The sequence below is a fragment of the Ascaphus truei genome, chromosome 3, assembly GCF_040206685.1.
Source record: "Ascaphus truei isolate aAscTru1 chromosome 3, aAscTru1.hap1, whole genome shotgun sequence".
NCBI classification, from domain to species: Eukaryota; Metazoa; Chordata; class Amphibia; order Anura; family Ascaphidae; genus Ascaphus; species Ascaphus truei.
This window is the reverse complement of record NC_134485.1, coordinates 111,578,267-111,599,990: the sequence shown is the minus strand read 5'-3', so window position 1 is coordinate 111,599,990 and position 21,724 is coordinate 111,578,267. Positions and strand designations below refer to the sequence as shown.

At 42.5% G+C, this 21,724-nt stretch overlaps 1 protein-coding gene across 1 annotated transcript in view; it reads right to left on the bottom strand.

Moving 5' to 3' along the window:
• The window catches only part of MBTPS2 (membrane bound transcription factor peptidase, site 2), an 83,303-nt gene extending 80,972 nt beyond the window's left edge, over positions 1–2,331 (bottom strand). Inside the window, exon 1 of the mRNA XM_075589356.1 lies at positions 2,073–2,331. The gene's annotated coding sequence lies outside the window, so the exon portion shown is untranslated. The remainder of the gene's footprint in view (positions 1–2,072) is intronic.
• Between the last annotated feature and the right edge of the window lie 19,393 nt (positions 2,332–21,724).

Here is a 21,724-nt window from a genome sequence, read left to right as displayed (position 1 = left end):
TTATTATTATGTTTGGTTTTTATACCTTCTATATATTTTATTTATATTTGCATACTAATTGATGTTTGTCTCTTCCTAGACTATTCATCTTCTTATTCTGTGTTCCCCCTATTTGTACATATCTGTCATACTCTGACATTTATGTATACATTTCCAATACTCCTCACTTTGATGTTGTCAGCTATATTCAATCTGATTTGTCCTTATACTTGGCGCCGACCCCCTTTTGCGTTGTGACGTCGACGTTAAGGGACTATTTATATTGGACTTGTGGACATTGATATCACTACACCCCTGAAGAAGTTTGGTTCGCCGCATTAAACACGTAAGGTGATTCCTGAGTTCCTGAGGACCCGAAGCGCTGCCGTTCTGTCCCGTGCTCCCTTCCATCACCGCCGATACTGAGGAGACCGGAATGGAGATTTCTCATTGGCTGAACATATCTGTGATGTCACCCGCCGTCCAATCCGGAAGTGGGACCCACGAGGAGACGGCTGCCAGTTCAACTACAGAACACAAGAGACGCCAATACTACAGGACCCAGAGTGGTCACATCACTTGTTTTCAGTTTGGAACATGTGAGTTTTATGGGCTCCTTGCTCATGTATTTGTGTTTTTAATAAACTGTGTTGCACTATATATCTTTTCTTCTATAATCTGAGAGAGTTCCTGCTCAAGCATTTGAACCAGATCCCATTGTCTAACACGCCTGAAAATCACCTGCATCACGTGAGTGAACACTTTTTATATGCCTGAGAGGAGTTTGCATGTTTCTGTGACTTCCATTACAGTAGTTTCAGACGTAAGAAATGTAATAAGCATAATATGAATACTTTTTTCTTATATAGAGCTGACAGTGTACACAGCGCTATATATAGAATTTTGCAGGCACGATGAGTCCTTGCCCTGATTAGCATATGATTTAATTTTGGTGTCTGAGGTACAGGGAGATAAATTAACTTGCCCAAGGTCATAAGAAGCTGGCACCAGAATTTGAACCAGGTTCCCATTTCAAAGTCAGTGTCAGTGTCTTTACTTACTGAGACACTCCACCACATTACATAGGCCTAATAAAATATTTTATACTGATTGAAACTGAACTAAAAATGTATAGAGATGCAGAGCTTGATATATCCAATTGAAGATATATGTTGCTTACCTCCTTTTTAACTCCTGCAGTTGTACAGGTAGCTCGTCAGCTATTTATTTATTTATAAAATATTTTACCTGGAAGTAATACATTGAGAGTTACCTCTCGTTTACAAGTATGTCCTGGGCACAGAGTTAAGACAAATAATACATGGTTACAAATAGTTACATAAAAGCAATTGACACCTGTGGGCAGAAAACAGTATACAGAATACAGTATAGAGCAGGGGTGGGCAACCTATTTTTCAATGTAGCCACAGGTGTGACGAATTAGAAGTGAAAATAGCCACACCATGTAAAAATGCAGGTATTATGTTGCGCATACAAAAATTTTAAACAACACACACTGTTTGAACAAGTTTATAAATTCTCCGACCGCAACCCCCTTCATCCTCTCACCCCCCTTATCCCCCTCCTCCACTCACCCCCTCTTCATCCTCCTCTCACGCCACCACCACTACCCTCATCATCATCACCTCACCCCGTCATCATCATCTCATTTAAGCCCCCCTCATCACCATCTCATTTAACCCCCCATCATCATCATCATCATCATCTCCCCACAGCACACTGGATCTCCCCAGTCCCTTTCAGCAGTCCCCCTCATCATCAAGCACCCCCCCCCCCCGTCCTATGCGTAGGGTGCATAGGAGTGTGCACAACGTGGGGTGTAGGGCAGGGGAACTGTGGCGGCGGGAGGGCGTAACTCCGCAGCAGCAGTGGGGGGCAGGGTTGGTGTGGGCAGGCTTGGTGCAGCTGTGAGGGGGGGGGGTGGTCTGGGCAGTGCGAGAGGGGAGGGTCAGGTGAGCGCGAGAGGGGAGGGGCAGGGCAGCCTGAGAGGGGGTGGTCTGGGAGCATTAAGGCAGCATGAGCTGGGATTTGGGCAGCAGGAGAGGGCATCAGGGGGGGGGGGGTGGCGGTACCTGGGCATCTTGTAGGGTCTGCACCTGGGCATCCCGTGTGGTCTGCTCCTGGGCATCCGGGGGGGGGGGTTATCCTAAGCCGGGTGGTGGGGGCTTATGCAGGCTGTGGGGGTTTAAAGAGGCTGTGCTGGGGGCAGCTCCCCGGGTCTTTGGCTCATGGTGGAGTGGATCAGTGCAGCCGAAGTCACTCAACTCCCTGACAGTGGCTGGAGCCGGCTGGCTTCTCCCTCCCAGCACAGCGGAGGAGCTGTCACCGGAGTGAGGCTGGAGAGCTTCCTCTCTGTGCTGCTGCAGCTTCTCCTGTCCCTGTGGCTGTCTGTGCAGTAAGAAGCAGGGGGGGGTGGGGGGAGGAGAGGAGAGAGAGAGCCTCCTCTCCGTGCTGCTTCTCCTGTCCCTGTGGCTGCTGGTGCAGTAAGAGGCAGGGGAGGGACGGGGGGGGGGGGGGGGGGAGAGGAGGAGAGAGAGCTAAGAAGCAGGGGAGGAGAGAGATCTTCTCAGTGCTGCTGCTGCTTCTCCTGTCCCTGTGGCTGCCGGTGCAGTAAAAAGCAGGGGGGGGGGAGCGGAAGAGAAAGAGCCTCCTCTCCATGCTGCTTCTCCTGTCCCTGTGGCTGCCGATGCAGTAAGGGGCAGGGGAGGGGGGAAGAGGAGGTGAGAGAGCTTCCTCTCCGTGCTGCTTCTCCTGTCCCTATGGCTGCCGGTGCAGTAAGAGACAGGGGAGGGGGGAGGAGAGAGCTTCCTCTCCGTGCTACTGCTGCTTCTCCTGTCCCAGCGGCTCTATTCGCCACAGTTTCACTGCCAAGTTTTTTATTGTTCGTTTAAAAAAATGACAAATTGCACTAATTTGTGTTTGCTTAATGAGACAAATGTTGCCCCGGCAGTCTGGAATAACTGCACAGAGAGACGCTGCCTCTCCTTGCACAGCTCTTACAGGCACAGTTTTAATTTACATTTTAATAACATAGTATTGAAGCAGGGGTTCTCCAGAGCTGAATCGCATTCATTTCAGTCTCGGGGACCCCGTGCTTCCCGAGTTACAGGACCCAGTATGGGGTACCGGTATCTCGGCCATGTTTGAATCTCCCACGTTGCGTGAACAGGACATTTAAACAATACAGGCAGACACCGGTACCCCATACCAGGGCCTGTAACTCGGGAAGCAGGGGGTCCTCGAGGCAGAAATGTGGTTCAGCTCCAGAGACCCCTTGCTTCACAGCAATGTTCTTTTTAGAGAGCAGTGCTTTCCTCCTGGCTATCCTTCCATGAACACCATTCTTGTTCAATCTTTTTCTGATAATAGTCATAAACACTCAAATTAGCCAAGGCGAGTGTGGCCTGCAGATCCTTGAATGTTACTCTGGGGTTCTTTGTGACTTCCGAGATGACTTACCGGTTTGTTCTTTGAGATTTTGGTTGAACAACCGCTCCTGGCTGTAGTCTTGAACTTTCTCCATTTGTCTGACAGTGGATTGTTGGAGGACAAATCCTTAGAAATTGTTTTCTAACACTTTCTACACGGATGAACATCAATAACTGCTTTTCTGAGGTCATCAGAAATTTGTTTTGATCGTGGCATGACATGTTTCCACACACCTGTATGGTGAAGACCAAACTCACAACGTTTTTGATCTTTATATACAGTAGGGTGGGGCAACCCACTCACATTAAGGGACTGCCTGATGAAGCACGTCCATGTAAGAAAAGCATATGGTTTAGGAACTTAGTTGATGAGTTCTGTAATCTGCCACAACACTGAGGTTGAATACAATGGAGGCATGTCATCTGTCTGACAGTGGTTTGGTCGAGCCCCAAATCCTTAGTTTTGCAACCCTTTCTATATTTGGGTGAGAGATGGTGCTCAGAATCACATGTAGACTTTATGAAAATAAATAAATATATACTGTATGTAAGTCCATAAGAATCCGGATGTTGTAATGAATGTCTACAGTGACAAAGTCATGAATTATTGTACCAGAGAGAAATAGGCGCTTAGCGGTGTCCACCTGACAACCACAATGTGTGGCACACAATGCTATTCCCAATTAAGTATAACGATATGGTAATAAATGCTATAACAAGAGTAATTAAATGCAGGGCTATGGCCCATTACCTGTCAGCTTGGTCACAGGACAGTCCAGCAAGTCTGGGGTGTGCAATCCGTAATGTAAAGGATCCAGAGAGTAGTAGGTAGAACTGGAGCACAGCCAGGAATGGAGGAAAAAATGAAATATCCAGGGCAACTCAAAAATAAAGATGAATTTATTGTAAACTCACAAAGAATGCCAGATTAAATGCACCTACGCGTTTCATGTGTAAGCACTTTATCACTTCACCTGGCATTCTTTGTGAGCTTACAATAAATTAATGTTTATTTTTGAGTTTCCTTGGATATTTCATTTTTTGAAAATTGGGTTTGTGGCAATCAATGCCCTTACATATCAACCCCTCTGGATTCTGGTTATGTTTAATTTTGAAATGATTGGAGACACTCTTTTAATATTTAATATTGTATACATGTTCTGCAAGTCTTCTTTTTAAAGGTCTACTTGTTCGCCCTACGTATTGAAGCCCGCAAGGGCATTCTAACAAGCAGACAATATAGCTGGTTTTACATTTTAGGTAAGACTCTATATCAAATCTTCTTCCACTAATATTGGATTTGAAATCCTTGCATTTAGAGCTATATCTACATCCTACACATTTCGAACAGGTATAATAACCATTTTAGCCTTTTAACCAAGTGATGTTTTTATCTTGATGGGGCAATTAGACGCTAACTGTGATTTGAAGTTCCTAGCTTTTTTAAAATAATTTGAGGATTTTTGGAAGTATTTTACAAAGTTGTTTGTCACCCTGTAAAATTCCCCAATGTTTTTTTTTTTAATATTCTGGTGATTTTAGGGGCCATGTCATTATATTTGGTAATAAATAGAACAAATTCCATATTGCCAGATGTTACTTTATTTTTCTTGTTACTATTCATGGAGATAAGCTCATCCCTATTCATTTTCTTTACCGATTCTAATGCTTTGGAAATATTAGTATGACTGTAGTCTCTTTCAATTAATTTTCTTTTTAGATCTGCCGCTTGTTTGTCCAACATCTCTACTTGGGAACAATTATGTTTTGTTTTAAGAAACTGGCCTTGCGGGATGTTATTTATTCATCTCAGATGATGGTGGCTTGATGCTAAGAGATGTTAGTATCTCCCTTCTAGTAAAAGGTCTTGGTTTCTATAGCTCCCTGTTCGACAAACAAAGTTAAATGCAAAAAGTCTATTAATGTTCTATTATTATTGAAAGTGAACTTGAGATTCCAGTCATTAGCATTGAGATATTCTTGAAAACTATATAGATCATCCTCGTTGCACCCCCAGATACACAGCACGTCATCTATATAGCGTTCACGGCACAAGTTCGCAAGCCGTTATTCAGAATTCTGCGTGCCTTGAACATGGAATATATATTTTGTTAAGAATTACATTAAAATATAATTATATTCTGTTCTTAATATGTAATTAGTAGTTATTTGGTTGATTAGAGTCTATATTGGCCGATAACCGAATTTTGTATATCATTATTATTTTCTTTGAAATTCACCTACTTTACAATGGATGTCAAAAAAAAAATAGTCAAATAATGATACTACCGAGAAAGGCAAAAACATATGCAATCTACTCGGGCCATGGGTCCCCTTCTGGACCGCTGGGCCCCGGTAATTTGGACCGGCTTTCCCCTCCTCGACGGTTCTGTGCTTCCTTGCTATTGATTTTGTCTGTGACCTATGCCTTGTACTTTGCCTGCCTCGACCTCGGAACTGTGACCTGACCATTCTTGCCTGCCGCCTGCCTTGACCCAAAACCGACCCGACCATTCTTGCCGGCCTCGACCAGGAAACGGACATCACTACCTGTGCATTTATAGGACTCTGATCTCAGGCCAAGGTCAGTGTATCCCTCCCTACCTCTGCCCTGCGTGTTGGTATCCTAACTTGCAGACAGCACGTTAGACCCTATGGCAGAAAATACATTAACCCCTTTGATTCATGCGGCTACCAATGTATACCATAGACAGCAAAGGGTGTTAATGTGTTCCTAAAATTACATTGCCTACCCCATTGGCTGCATTAGAGGCTAGTAAAGAATTGCATGCAATGCTTTACTAACCACAGGCAAGCAAGCGGTCAACCCCTAATACCACCCCCGTGGGGGCTTAACCAGCCTTATGGAGCACCTACCCACAACACCAAGCCCCATCAAACTTGCCCCCCACCCCCTGTGTAGTAAAGGAAAATTTCCCTGTTAGCCAAATGTGGCAATAAGACTTTTAGATAATATAAACACCACATAAATAAAACATTTAAATAACGCTTTCATATTAAAATGTACTATATACGATATTTAAAAATAACTAAACATATCAATGTTCACTTAAACCCAGGGGTAAGCAAACTTTTTTTGTTCGAGCCACGCTGCTTGATCTTTCCCCCTGCTTGCGCCACCCCGTCCCTTACCTTTTCTCCGGCATGGGCAGCATCATATGACTCCGCGTTGTCATTGTGACGCATCACCAGAAGCCGCCTGAGAGAAGGTAAGAGACATACAGAGGCGCCGCGCGCTCCCCCTGGCATTTTATCTAAATGTTGTTGGGAAGAGTGCGGGGCCTCTGTAAGTGCCGCCCCCCGGTTTGCGCACCCCTGCATGAACCCATTGACTGTCAGTGGGGCTACCTAGGACCTCTCCCGATATTGCTGTGAGACTTGATCAGAGTTTCTCTCATTATCATTCAGTCAATAGGCTATAATAACAAAAGGGATGTAAAAAGTGGTATCCTAATATATTATTTTGGTATGGTACTTAGCAATTTCCATTGAAATAGTAATACGTCAGATTAAGATATATATTAGCAATATATACCATTTAGAAACCAATCAATAGGTGCATCTACTGTAATAAAGTATAATTTAGTTTATGTAATAAACTGCATAATGCATTTATTTGTTTAAAGTTAATGTAGGATATATTTCTAACAGTTACCATGATATGTTATATATTGTGTACTAACTAAATTGTGTTTACAAAGACATTACAACTATTTATTGGAATAATTACAAAAAGAGACAGAAATACTTGACTGAACATTTATTCATAGACACAGTTAAAGTACTGTTGCTGAAAAATAGTGATCAAACAAAATGTAACAAATTTCAATTGACAATGATCACAAAACAAAATGTAACACATTTCAATTGCTAATGAACACAAAACAAAATCTCTTTTTCCAGTGGAAGGGACAGGCCATCTAGATCCCTTGTACATGGCCTCCCACACCTAATAGCGACTTTGGCCACTTTTTGCCTAGGTGGATTAGGGGAAGTAGCAGGAGTAGGAGGAGGATCAATGGAACTGGCCATCATCAGCAATACCCCTGAGGTAGCCAATGAGTCGGCACAGTTGACGTCAATCAAATGTTCTCAGTTGCTTGTTGCACAGCCCAGGGGAGCTCATTGACAGCATCATTTTTCAGGGCTAAACTGTTCATCCCCGAAGCATCAGTTGAGTCATGGTGTGGAAATGCCGGTTGCAGTTCCATAAAAGATTTGTAAGATCATCATGAATTTTATTGTAGGTCGAACGCTGCATATGCATCAACTGATGCTGGCACTGTAGGATGACCTGGTCATATTGCTCACGTGACACATCTACAGGAGATGAGGGAACTCTTGAAGGAGCAGGTGATGGATGTAGTGGTGCAACAGGAGATTGAGGTGCAACAGGTAACAGAGATGGTTGTACATCAGGTGACGGACCTGGTAGTGTAGCAGGTGAGGAACCTGGAGCTCCTCTCCCTAAAATTCTGCTAGGTTAGAACGGTTTCCCCCTCTTCAACAGGAGATTCCTGCAAGGAGGGGTCCAGCTCCAGAGATGTTAAGATCCCTTGACAACATTTAATAATATGATTATAGAATTATGTACTATACTGTAAGTACAGTTAAGAATGTATGCATGTGATCTAATAGGGAATAGCTAATATTCCTATTGGGGGGAAATATACAACTGGTTAATTTAGAGTTATTGTTCAATTAATGTAATATGTTAGGCATGGCCTGTAGTATATTTAAAGAAAATTAGATCTTTAATATAATGTAAGCATGTCACATATAGCTTAGTGTGAGAACTACCCAGAAAATGTATGTGTGAGTGACTTGGAAATAATACTGGTCATGTGTGATATAAAAAGTAGTGTATTATTTTACATGTATACATTACATTGATAGAAGATCCCCTGTGTCCACCAGCGATGGAAGTGCTAGTACCTGGGAAGGTGATAGGACTTCCATCATACGTGGACTAAATCAGTTGTGGTAGGGGTCCCCCTCCTGTTCGCCTTGTCTGGGCAGCAAGTTGTTTTTCAGGTTTTGCTTACTGTCTGCTCAGTGCTTCTTCAGCATACTGTATCCACAGTGCGGACAGTATTCCCCAGGGTATTTATCCTGCTGAGTAGAATGGCCCAAATGCGATTCTTGGGCACAGTTCCCCATTGATCAGGATTTTCAAATCCTCATCTGTGAATGTAATGCTCCTGATTCTTCCAGCAGCAAGATCAGCAGCAGAGGTGGAAGCCTCTTCAGTGTTCACACCTGTAGGGTCAGGCTAATGTGGCTGAAAGCCTTCCCTATGTATTGTGTATTTATTACCTGCTCATAGACGTTAGGATTAGGTAACACAGATGCATAACGCAACCCATGTGCGTTAATTATAACATGCTAGATTTTTCTCAATGCGCAGGTAACGTCATGTTATTTGCCCTGATTTAATGGAGCTTTGTGCACCGGAGTCATAGTGAGTTGAGCCCATGTGAAAAAAGAACTTGGTGGAATAAATCTCCTTGCCGTGGCTGCACAGCCACTTAACTGAGAGATCGGTTATTCTGTGCCCTCAAATGGACCTCTTTTCTGTAGACAATTTTGGCATGTTATTATTCTGGTGAGCTGCCAATAGTACCCTGGCATCAACTTTGAACATCTAAATATTGTGGTTTTCAAAATCAAACATGAGTCAGTATTCAAAGTGTGGACCAGTTATCCATTTTTACTGGCATAAAAGCCTGCAGTGCATTGTGCTTTATGGCTAAAGGTACTAATTCCAATATTTTTATGATTGCCTTGCTATCCAAGAGCAATCATGTTCCCCAATAAAACTAGAAAAGAACCGAATATGAGCTCCAGGGAACAAACGACCACTGAATGGTGATATATGTAGGTATGATAAATGGAAAAAAAAAGGTACAGCGGTCGTTATTCAAACAAATCACAGTGCCGATTTCGTGTGCTCTGCTGTACTCCACGCAGCATGAACGCGGCCAATCGCCCCAGGAACCCGCGCTTATCGTGATTGCTTTGTTTGAATTTCATGGATTTTGTTTCTCTGTGTGCAATGAAATGAATGAATTGCAATGTGTACAGTACTGTGCTACTGTGCCAATTTAAGGTGTTTAAAAACCAGAACTCTAAAATGCAATTTTCTGCACTCGCCGCACTCGCGTCTTAAGGCGGTAAGTTTGGAAGACATCCCGCGTCATGACATCAGTATTTCGATGTACACAACGCGTGAAGTGTTTGAATGACGGCCGCTGCAGCTGTAAGTAGTGCAGCTATGTAATAAGTGTAACTGTGTTTTCCCTGGGCCCTTCTGATCCTGACCCATATGTAAGAAAATCCCCTAATTACATGGATGTGTGATATGTGGTGCACCTGCTGGTAACAGGACTCCTGAGTCTCCCGCTGGGTTGGTATTGGGGAAGTATCACCATGACAGGCGAATGAGGTAGTGTTGTGAGTCCTATTCACATTCGATGCAGCGCCTCCACCCCATCAGGATCTCTGCGGCAGCAGGGGGAAGTATCTGATGGGGAACTCCTTCTTGGTGCATCCTCCTGGGGAATAACTCCATACTCACACAGGAGGGATCTTTTGAACCAGGGCATCATTAATGTCATCTCCATAGGCAGACTGCCCCTCATTGCGGCCGTCACTTAGCCGCTCATTCTGTTGAAGTCCTCCTTGCACAAGGTTCCTCCTCTCTTAATTGAGTTATTTCCACCTCTCCCCTAAGGGAGATCCACCAGCTGTGCCAGGTCCCTGGACACATTGTGTAATCAGCTTGCACTGAAGTATCTGACAGGCAGACTTGGGCTGCTGCAGACACTTCACTCCGGACACAAGAACATAACCACTAACTTTAGGCAGTTCTGTGTTTTATATAACCTCCAGAAGCAGACCCACCTCTGTGTCACTAACAGTGGACACAAAGCATGTTGTCACTTCCTTTGTTACATATGACACTTCACCAGGGTTTGAGGGCAAACCTCCATGATTGTTACTGGCAACCCTGTCTACTTACCAGGATTACTGCCAGCATGAGAAAGAGATGTACACCATTTTTATACATCGCTACAATCTCCCCCTGGTGGAACCCAACGGCCCTGGCTGGGATCTAAATTTGTGGAACCTTCCTTCAGGTAGCACTGCAACACATAACAACATAACAATATATTAGCATCAAAATACATTATTACAACACACGCATAGTTTATCAGAAACATAATTACTTAACAGATAAAGGGGAAGGGCAGTGGGAACAGCGCTAATGCTAAAAATAACAAATAGTAACACATAGGTGACTAACATAAAATATACACTCTTTAAAAGTTAAAGTGGGGGCTGCCAGGAAAAAAGTTCACACAAACCAATACAGACAATAAAAACAAATAAACCGGGGCCTCCAAAAAGAAATATAAATATAGCCTGACCAAATATAAAGTCCAATATGGCTGGGATGAAGTCCAAGGCAGATTCTTCAATGAAATCTCATGGAAAGACAAACAAACAAATAAGACAAAAACAAAAAAGAAAAAAAGAGAAAAAGATCATAGTGCAACTAAAGACAACTTAAACAAAAAATCACTGATAAGGTTGACAAGAAAATAATTACAAATTTAATGCAAATGAATTAAAATATATATAAAAACAACAAACACTTGAATGTTGGGTTAGAGACACAATAAAGCGATGACATCCGGTAGCGATAAAATTGAAACCCTACTTACAGCAAAGCTGATGATAATAACCCCGTAGCACAGTGTCCTGTTCCTAAAACTGAACCCTGGTAAGTAGATGTTATAACTCAGCCTCTAGAGATCCACGATGCCGGAAACTGCCGCTGCTAACACACTCACGGATGTGCGAGGGGTGACACAGGTGAAGACCTGGACCCAGTGCTGCCGAGGGATTCGCCGAGGTGATTCACCTTCCTCCAGTATGTGCTCTGTGGTAAGTGTCCTGGTTACTGGCTAGAGTACTCTGGCTTCTCCCATGCAGTACTAGGGCATCTACCTACTGTTGGCTACCTCTAGTGCAGGTCCTCTCTGGAATTCCTGACCCACGTTAACCAGGCTATTCAAATGAGCATGGCATCCCACAACTAGCTGCCTCAAGGCAACCAGAACAGCTATAGCCCTGTCTCCAGACCCACTTTACTCCTCTCATGGCCCCTAGGGCGTGCTTTGCGATGTCGCCACGACTTTCCTGACTAGGTCCCATCCAATACACAGCACTGAGTGGCAGCATACACTCTCCCTGTTTCCTAGTGTGCCTAGCAAAAGCCTATCCTACAGTCTCTCAGCAGCGCCTCCAAATGTAACGGTGTTTTCCCTGGGCCCTTCTGATCCTGATCCATATGTAAGAAAATCCCCCAATTACATGAATGTGTGATATGGTGGTGCACCTGCTGGTAACAGGACTCCTGAGTCTCCCGCTGGGTTGGTATTCGGGAAGTATCACCATGACAGCCGTCTGAGGTAGTGTTCTGAGTCCTATTCACATTCGATGCAGCGCCTCCACACCATCAGGATCTCTGCGGCAGCAGGGGGAAGAATCTGATGGGGAACTCCTTCTTGGTGCATCCTCCTGGGGAATAACTCCACATTCACACAGGAGGGATCTTTTGAACCAGGGCATCTTTAATGTCATCTCCATAGGCAGACTGCCCCTCATTGTGGCTGTCACTTAGCCGCTCATTCTGTTGAAGTCTTCCTTGCAGAAGGTTCCTCCTCTCTTAATTGAGTTATTTCCACCTCTCCCCTAAGGGAGATCCACCAGCTGTGCCAGGTCCCTGGACACAGTGTGTAATCAGCTTGCACTGAAGTATCTGACAGGCAGACTTGGGCTGCTGCAGACACTTCACTCCGGACACAAGAACATAACCACTAACTTTAGCAGTGCTGTGTCTTATATAACCTCTAGAAGCACTAACAGTGGACATAAAGCTTGTTGTCACTTCCTTTGTTACATATGACACTTCACCAGGGTTTGAAGGCAAACCTCCATGATTGTTACTGGCAACCCTGTCTACTTACCAGGATTACTACCAGCACGAGAAAGAGATGTACACAATTTTTACACATGGCTACATAAGCAATAATAAAGAAGGGCAGGTGGACACGTATAAAGGGATAATAAGCAAGTACAGATGAGTTTAAAACCCTAAGTGGGCTTGTAAGAGCCTCACAAGGATAGAACTCAAAGACTCATACCCTATGTCTCCGGTATGCCCGGTGTGGAGTAACCGCTACTCGCTATGTTTCACTGTCCTGCAACTCCAGCTGATGCTGTTTTTATGAAGCTCTGCTTGCTGCACAGATCCTCCTATATTCCCCCGAAGGCGTCTCTCCAATCAAACAGGGAAGTAGAACAAAAAGCGGATCGAGGTGACTGCCGCTCAAAACGGAAAACGGGGAAACTCACCAGCCAAAAGTTGTTAAAAACTATTTATTTGGCTACATAAAAAACATGAACAAACAAAGAGAACTCTCCTCCCACGCGTTTCACGCCCCCTATGGTGGTTTCTCACGGGGTAAGTAATTGGGGTAGATGAATGCTACAGTATATATACCTCCTACCATGAGTAAAAAGACTACTGATGCCAATTAATGATAATGAGCAAGCAAAAAAACAAAAGAAACACAAAAGGACAAAACATAAAACCAGGAAAAAGAAAATCAACCTAAAAGAACAAAAGTGACAAGCAAAGCAAAACAAAAACAAAAATTGAGACCAATAATATTACCATATTCTGTCCTGAAATAACAGACTCTAATTTAAACTAAAATATGCATCAACCCACAAATACATGTGAACTATATGGTAACTGCACACCATCGTGGCTAATAAGAAACAACCACTGATGGGTAAAATTAGTATAAAGTCATATTGTGGTTTTGATAGTATAACAAATAGGACAAAATAAAAGTAAACTAAACTAGACACGTTATCTTCAGTTATTTAGATCATGATAGAGTAGCATGGACACATATACAATGGTAGATGAGACACAGTATAATTGTAGTATTATGTATGAAAAATATAAGGAACAGTGGTATAGATGGACATCAGTAACCTACTTATTTCATTTGCTAAATTCTTGGAATTATCCTCAAAAAATGGAGATAAAGAAACAAGATTAACTTGTTAATTACTGTATAACTAAATATTTACCCATCTGTGGTTGTTTCTTATTAGGCACGATGGTGTGCAGTTACCATATATTTCACATGTATTTGTGGGTTGCTGCATATTTTAGTTTAAATTAGAGTCTTATTTCAGGACAGAATATGGTAATATTATCGGTCTTAATTTTTGTTTTTGTTTTGCTTTGCTTGTCACTTTTGTTCCTTTAGGTTGATTTTCTTTTTCCTGTTTTTTATGTCTTGTCCATTAATTGGCATCAGTTGTCTTTTTACTCATGGTGGGAGGTATATATAGCATTCACCTCCCCCAATTACTTACTCCTTGAGAAAGCGCCATAGGGGGCGTGAAGCACGTGGGAGGAGAGTTCTCTTTGTTCATGTTTTTATGTAGCCAAATACATTGTTTTTAACAACTTTTGGCTGGTGAGTTTCCACGTTTTTTGTTTGGAGCGGCAGTCATCTCGATCCACTTTTTGTTCTATGGTCCCCAATAAATCTACAGTAAGCTACTGTAAACCTATCAAGTATTCATAGATTTTAACTTACAATGACCCAAATAAGCATATCGTGGATAAAATCTTATATTTTATTGGAAAATCACTGACATCCAAAAGTGAGACTTCACTGAAGTGAATCTTTCACGACCGGAGGAATCTTAATTCACAACCTCAGCGCTTCAGCTCTGGCATGGAGTTTAACCAGTTGCTGCATTGCTCCAGTACGCCAGTGTACTTCTGAGCTATACTTTACATTATACATCATTGTTATACTTTATGGTGTATTGTGAGTGATGATTCCACATTTTAGATTTATGATTAAATAGTATGTTTCGAGGAATATAGGGATAAGAGGGGTTTACCATTTGATCCCTATCCGGGAAAGGGTTACTAGGCGTAAAGGCAAATTATATCTTTGTGTATGGGTGCAGAATACTCTTTGCAGAGCAATTGGGATTTGGACAATTATGTCCCAGATGTTGTCCGCAGAGGGTTGTTTATTGTATTTATATAATGTGTTATAACTATGAGGATTACCGAGCATGTGTGCATGTATATTATTTTTTGGTGTCTCCTGCCATGGGATTGGTAGAGCACCGTGACGGAGCTCAGCGCGCACCCTGGGCAGTGCAGCAGCTGGTGGAGTCAGGTGGGACATTACTAGACTCTTGATTGGACATTATGAGACTTGTTTAAGGGTATTTAAACCCTGGACATGGTGCAAGCAAGACCACAAAGAGCTTGAGGAAGCCATTGTCACGGCAAAACGCGTTGCTCGTATTATGGAACCATTTTGTCAGACGGAGGCCACCGTAGCTGTGCGTTCCACTTGCGTTCCAGGGGGGCTGAGTTGCAGTCCGGACACAGCAGCTGAGGCTCTCCTACTACGCAGTGGATACAGATGCAGCCTTCGATTCACTTGGAAATTTTAAAGTGTGAGTGTACTTGTTTATTATGTATTAAATGCTATTCATTTTTCTAATACAAGCCTCATGTACTATTACATGGACTGAACCCTTGGGGAACCCGATGGAGACCTGTTGGGAGAAGTAACCCCATAGTAGAAGCTGAAGGACTGAGAAATAGACAGGCAGAGAGCAAAAGAAGATTAAAGAAACCCTTTTCCTGCCATCTACTTACACATGGCCGTGTAAGTACGTTTGTGCATATATATTTATTGAATCAGCACATTGTCAGTCTCTGATTGACTGCCCCTTCCCCCGTGCAGGAGGATTGGGTTAATTTTTTAACCTGCGCTCCCCTTCTCCCTTGTTTTTGTATTCTGTTCTGAGGGTCCTGGAAAGACCCACAAGGTTGAGCAGCAGACGCCGATCCTTGCAGTAGTGCACCCACATTTAGGTGCACGGAGAGGTCTGGTGTATGGTAATATTGTAACTGTTTATTTTGTAACTTCGAGAGTGCCGTAGTTTCTTTTCCACTTCTACTTCTGAGCTATACCTGAGCAGCCTCCTTCGGCTTGCACCCATTTCCATTTAGCCCCGTAAACACAACCCTTGGCTTCCTATATAAACTGATTGTTTTCTTTTCCAGGTTGCCAGATCTACGTGGTTTTCCCCCATTCTTTCCAGCCTTGCTTGTTTCTGATCTAACTGACCTGGCGCCTGCCCAGATCTCGACCTGCCTGCCCTTGCTCGTCTTCAGCCTGCACTGTCCTTGCTCCTGATCTCTGACCGCCTGTTAAGAATAGGGCAGCAGGGCACCCAAATTAAATGTCAAGCCCTGACCTGCTGGACATTCCCATCAGAATTGTATGTGGGTTAATACTGGGCACAAAAGCGATGCCTTAGTGATTTTATACTATTAAAAGCCCAAATATACAAAGATAATTTATTGCATGCTAACAAAATAAGCTGATGTTTCAGGATAAAACAGAGCCCTTTATCCAACCCAACAGGTATAGCATAAAGGGCCCTGTTTTAGATCTTTATATTATAAAGAAACTCTGGGAGTGTTGGGGAAGTCATCGGAGAGACAGCCTCATGGACTATACCAGCATGTCTGACGACACCCTCAGGCTCTCTCTGGAGGAGAGTTACCTTGAGCACAAACCCTCTTCTGCTATGCCTTTTCGCTCGGGCTGACACACCTGCCGGAATCTACTCCATTAGGCCTTGATTATACCGGCGGTGGCCAGGTGCGCACGCACACCCTCAGGGCGACGCCCTCGCCCAAAACCTGCACTGAAGGCCGGCAGCATTGGGAGGCGACAGGGAGGCGTGGGCCATGACGTCATGTGAGCGGTTCGCCCTCATTAGCTGGACCGCTCACGTCCAGCCGTCGCTCTAAAAAATCCATTTTTCAGATCGTCTCAAAATTTGCACGCTTGGCCGCCTCGTTCGTGCGCGCAGTTGCGCGCCCTTAGCGCACGCTTATTGATACATAAACATTTGTTTGGTGGTGCGCGGTGTCGTGCGCTCAACCGTCTTTGGTATAATCCCGACGTTAAGTGGAAAGCACGGTGATCCAGTGCCTATCAGGCCACTGTGCTAATGAATGAGACCGACCGACTGCCATTCAGTAAGATTTACTAAATGAGACTTGACAGGTCAGAAATTTAGATTTCCATTTCATAATGTATGAACATTTTAGAGACAGCCCAATTTGTTAGCAATGCACATCTGATATTTTGTCACGTCAGGCTCATCCAGAATAACCTCTACAACAATTGGCAAAACCCTCCAATTTCAGAAAAAGCTATGCAATCTTAAAAATAATAACCTTAAATGTTTCAACATTTTATTGTAGAAATAATAAAAAGTATAAAATAACATTTCTTCTACTGCTGTAATCCTTACTTAATATGCTGGGAAATAGTCTTCACCGTGCTCGAGAAGGAATGATACTAAATCGTCGCCTGCATAGGAAAGGTTGTTTGACAGCACATTGAATAGGGTTCATTTAGAGAAAATGGCAACTGTCACTTATTTTCTGGCAAAAAAAAGCTGAACCATGTAGTTCTGTCCTGCATAATGTCCTGTGATAATCAAAGAAGGGTTTCTATTGTAACGGTTGGACTATACTTATAGTAACAGTTAACTGTGTCCTTCCTTCAGGTAAGTGTTACATTTGTAAGACTTCAAACTAAAGAAATACAGTACAGCCCCACTCAAACGCCAGGTTAGGTTTCAGACCCCCGCCGAGAAGCAAAAAAAACCGCGGAAAAGCGGAACATAGCCTTTTTTGTGTGCAGAGCGCACAAATGCTGTATTCACCTGCAACATCCTGTCCCTCCTCCCTCCAACTCCTACTCTTACTACAGTTCTTACCTGGGCAGCGGGCGGCGTCTAGCAGCATCTCACGGCATCTATTTCCCTTCTCAAAAAGGGCGCGCGGCATCGCATGGCGCCGCGATGTCATGACAACGCAACACCATAAAATTTTGTGACATCACGTAGAATTATTTATAATAAATCTGTCAAAATTAGTTGCATAGTTCTAAGTCTGATTGAAGCTCTTATTAACCTGTACATTTCCAGGAAAACTATGCAACTAATTTTGACAGATTTATTATAAATCATTCTTCCTGGTAATGTACAGGTTATTAAGAATTTATATTAGTGTTAGGACCCTTGAGACGTGGTCTGCTTGGAGGGGCTCAAGGGCTTACAACACTTTGGCCAAAGAGTTAAACTAAAAGACCATTTTATTCAAAAGATATCTTTATATATATACATCTTTTTATATATATATATAAAGATATATATATAAAGATATATATATATATATAAAGATATATATATATATATATATATATATATATATAAAGATATATATATATATAGGCACTGTACCGTGTATCTGTGTTAATGGATGTAGCACTGAGCTCTGTCTGTGTTTCATGTTCTGTCTCTGGTTTTAATTACCCCAGCCATTGCCAAACAAATTGTTTCCCTAGTCAACTCTATTCTGTCTGCAGGCCACATCCCTCAGACCTGGAAAACTGCCAGAGTTGTCCCAATCTTCAGAAGTGGGGACAAAAACACTGTATCAAACTACAGGCCAATCTCTCTTCTCCCAATACTATCCAAAGTCATGGGAAAATTGTTCACTCCCAATTAAGCGATTAATATAACAGGACAAATTTCCCTAGCCAATTCCAATCTGGCTTTCGCCTCAAACACTCCACGGTAACTACCCTGCTAAAAGTTTGCAATGAGATCCAGTGTGGAATGGAACTGGGACAACTCACTGGTGCAATATTCCTAGATTTTGCACAGGCTTTTGATACTGTTGATCATGTTATCTTGCTTAACAAATTCCAGTGCTCTGGAATAGGGAAGCATGCTTAAAACTGGTTTCATTCCTACCTATCTGGTAGATCCCATCATGTGTCCATCTCAGGCTCTAACCCCAATCCCTTGGATATCACCTGTGGGGTCCCGCAAGGCTCAGTTCTGGGTCCCCTACTCTTCTCAGTGTTCATCAATGATCTACTTTCAGTTTGTAAGGAATCTTCAATACACGTGTGCAGATGTCACAATCTTACATGCACACAGCCCTAGCATCTCTGACCTTGAACACATATTTAAATCTGACTTTGAGACTTGAAAATTGGATTTCCTAAAACAAACTGTTTTTAAACACTGACAAGACTAACAATTGTATTTGGGACCAAGGCTAAATTCTTAAAGCATCCTGTGACTGAGCTTCAGATCAGACCAAACGCTAATACCACTCTAGGCCCTGTTACTAGTTTTAAATACTTGGGCATATGGTTTGACCCCCATTTAACATTTGGGATGCACATTGATACCCTGTCATCCAAAACCGATGCCAAACTAGGTGTACTTATAGGAACAAATCCTCCCCAAGTCTGCTGATCAGACAGCGTATTGCACAGCAGATGCTAATGCCAATTATAAACTGTGAGGACATAGTTTACCGCTCGGCACCCCAAACCCACCTTAGCAAACTTGACACCCTCTACAACTCAGTATGCCGTTTTGTCTTCCAATGCAACTACAACACACATCACTGCAAAATGCTCAAAGAACTAGTTTGGTCATCACTTGAGTCTAGGCGCAATGTTCTTGTTGGTCAATTTCATTCTTGATACCATTGCGTCCATTCGATGTCCAATTTATATTTGAATTCTTCCTGAAGAAAGTAGAAATTTTCACATTCAGCAAATTTTACCAAATCTGTCTCCACGTTTATTTCTGTTACCGTAACCATACTTACCAACTGATGCTCCGTCTTTCTGCTGGGCACCGATCTTTGCACAGACATCTACCACAACGATTTTAAGGTAACCATTTCCTTTGTTGTTAAATTTGTTGATTTCATGGTCTGTGTTACTTAATCTTGTGGCATACACTTGGATTATTTGAAGCTTTAATCTCTTTGGCAAGTGAATGACAATTATGGATGCTCTTTCCGATGAGCTTTCTTTTAGCCTCTGTGGATTCTTAGCACCCTCTGGCTTCATCCTGAACACTGTCAATCCCAGGCTTTTTTGCTGTGTTCGATATTTGTGGGTTGAGACGTTATGTCGGCCTCATTTGCATGTTGGCAGGTACCTTTCCCACTTTATCTGGTAACCGGTATATTGATTAAGCTTTCATTGTATGGTTAAACCTACCAACATATTGATACATCTTCTTGATTTCTTGTCAACTTCCTGCCACTTTGAGGCAGTAACATAACGATTTAAGGGAAGGATATATTTATATTGTTATTTTTGCCACCAGTTTAGAGGACCTCAGTAACAAATCTGAGTACTCGCTACAGCAGGTAAGAATTGTTATTAACCCCTAAATTTGCCCAGGGAGCCTTTTAAGGTCCCTCTGGCAGTGAAGTGGTTGACAATATAAATACAGCAGGAAATACACCTTACAAATGTATTTTAAGAAATCATTTACCATGTTACATAATTGCATAGTAGATGAAGTTGAAAAAAAGACATGCGTCCATCAAGTTCAACCTATGCTAAATTTAGACAACAGATACTTTATCCTATATCTATACTTCCTTATTGATCCAGAGGAAGGCAAACAAAAAACCCCAGTGACATATCATCCAATGATTTCTCTCATAAGGGGAAAAATAAATTCCTTCCCGACTCCAAGAATTGGTAATCAGATTACTCTCTGGATCAATATCCTTCCCATGTATACTTATTTGGTATATCCCTGTATACCTTTCCTTTCTAAAAAGATTTCCAACCTTTTTTTTTAACAAATCTATTTTATCTGCATCACAGTCTCCATGGGTAAGGAATTCCACATTTTAACTTTCCTTACTATAAAGAATCCTTTCCTTTGTTGCTGGTGAAATCTCCTTTACACCAACCTTAAGGGATGACCCTGTGTCCTTTGCACTGCCCTTGATGAATAGTTATTTTGAATGCTCCTTGTACTGTCCCTGAATATATTGTATACAGTATATGTTTTAGTTAATCCTGTATTGAATTAAACATGTTAAAATAACTATGAAAACAGACTGCATTTGAATTTAAAAAAAAATCTGAAAATAAAGAATTTAGGATTAGGTGAAATAGGTCGGGAGAGTCAGAACACTTAAAGCAGCAGTCTGTGCTAAATTAATTTTTCGGGCTATTTATTTTTTTCCTTTAAAACTGCAGACCAAGCCATATCCGTCATGTTTTTTTATTTTTTTTTATTTAATAAATCAGTTCTATACTATGAGAAAATACTCGTAGCATTTATAAAAAAAAAAACCAACAACTCTGAATTACATTTTTTATGAATTATAATGTAATAAGCATCTTTAGTGAACCAATGAGCTGAATCTTCGCCGATCGATCACAAGAGAATGGATCGATCAGCAATTTAGCCAATTACTTATCATTGTATGATTGTATTGACGCACATATTAAAGGGGATTTAAAAAAAATGGCAGCTTGGACTACTGCTTTAAGAGAACTTTGTTGGCCTTTCAAAAACGATTTTTTTTTTCAATCCGGTACACTGTTCAGGAGATATAGGTTTGAAATAGGTGCTTGGGAGGTTGAAATGAAACACTTTAGATCTCAATACAGTCTGAAGATTCTAAACTAATATAGCCTAGGCCTCTAGCTATTATCTTTTATTTTGGCCCTAACAGCATAAGTCCTGCTAGGTACAGACACTGTTAAGGGTAAATTCTCTCATGAAGGCCTAGCTTGCTGTTGCAGCCTGGATACACTGACTGTATCCAGGGGTTGGCCTAGCAACAACCTGAGTGTGTCATCCCTGGGAAGGATACTGTCTGGGTCACATGCAGTTAGTGTGATTCCTGTCAGTATCAGACCTGCCCTGTTATGGGGCAGGGTTACAAGCCCATCCCCTGGGTATATACTGACACTCTCCCAGAAGTCAGGGCTCTCTTTCCTCCCCCTGTGAAGTGGGTAACATCTACCCTTTATCCCTGAAGGGGGTAAAGAAGGAACTGAGGAGGAGGCCTATATGGGCCTAAAGCCTTGGGGTCTCCTGTCAGGGATTGAGGAAGCTGTGACTTCTGTCTGTGTGACAAGATTCATGGAACCATCCATCTGTGTGGATCAATGTCTGGGTCACAAAGGAGTTACCATCATGGACCATCCTGGTCATCTCAAGATCCTCGCTGGCTGGAGGCGCTGTTAGCAGAGATTAACCACCCTGAAAGCCTGTCC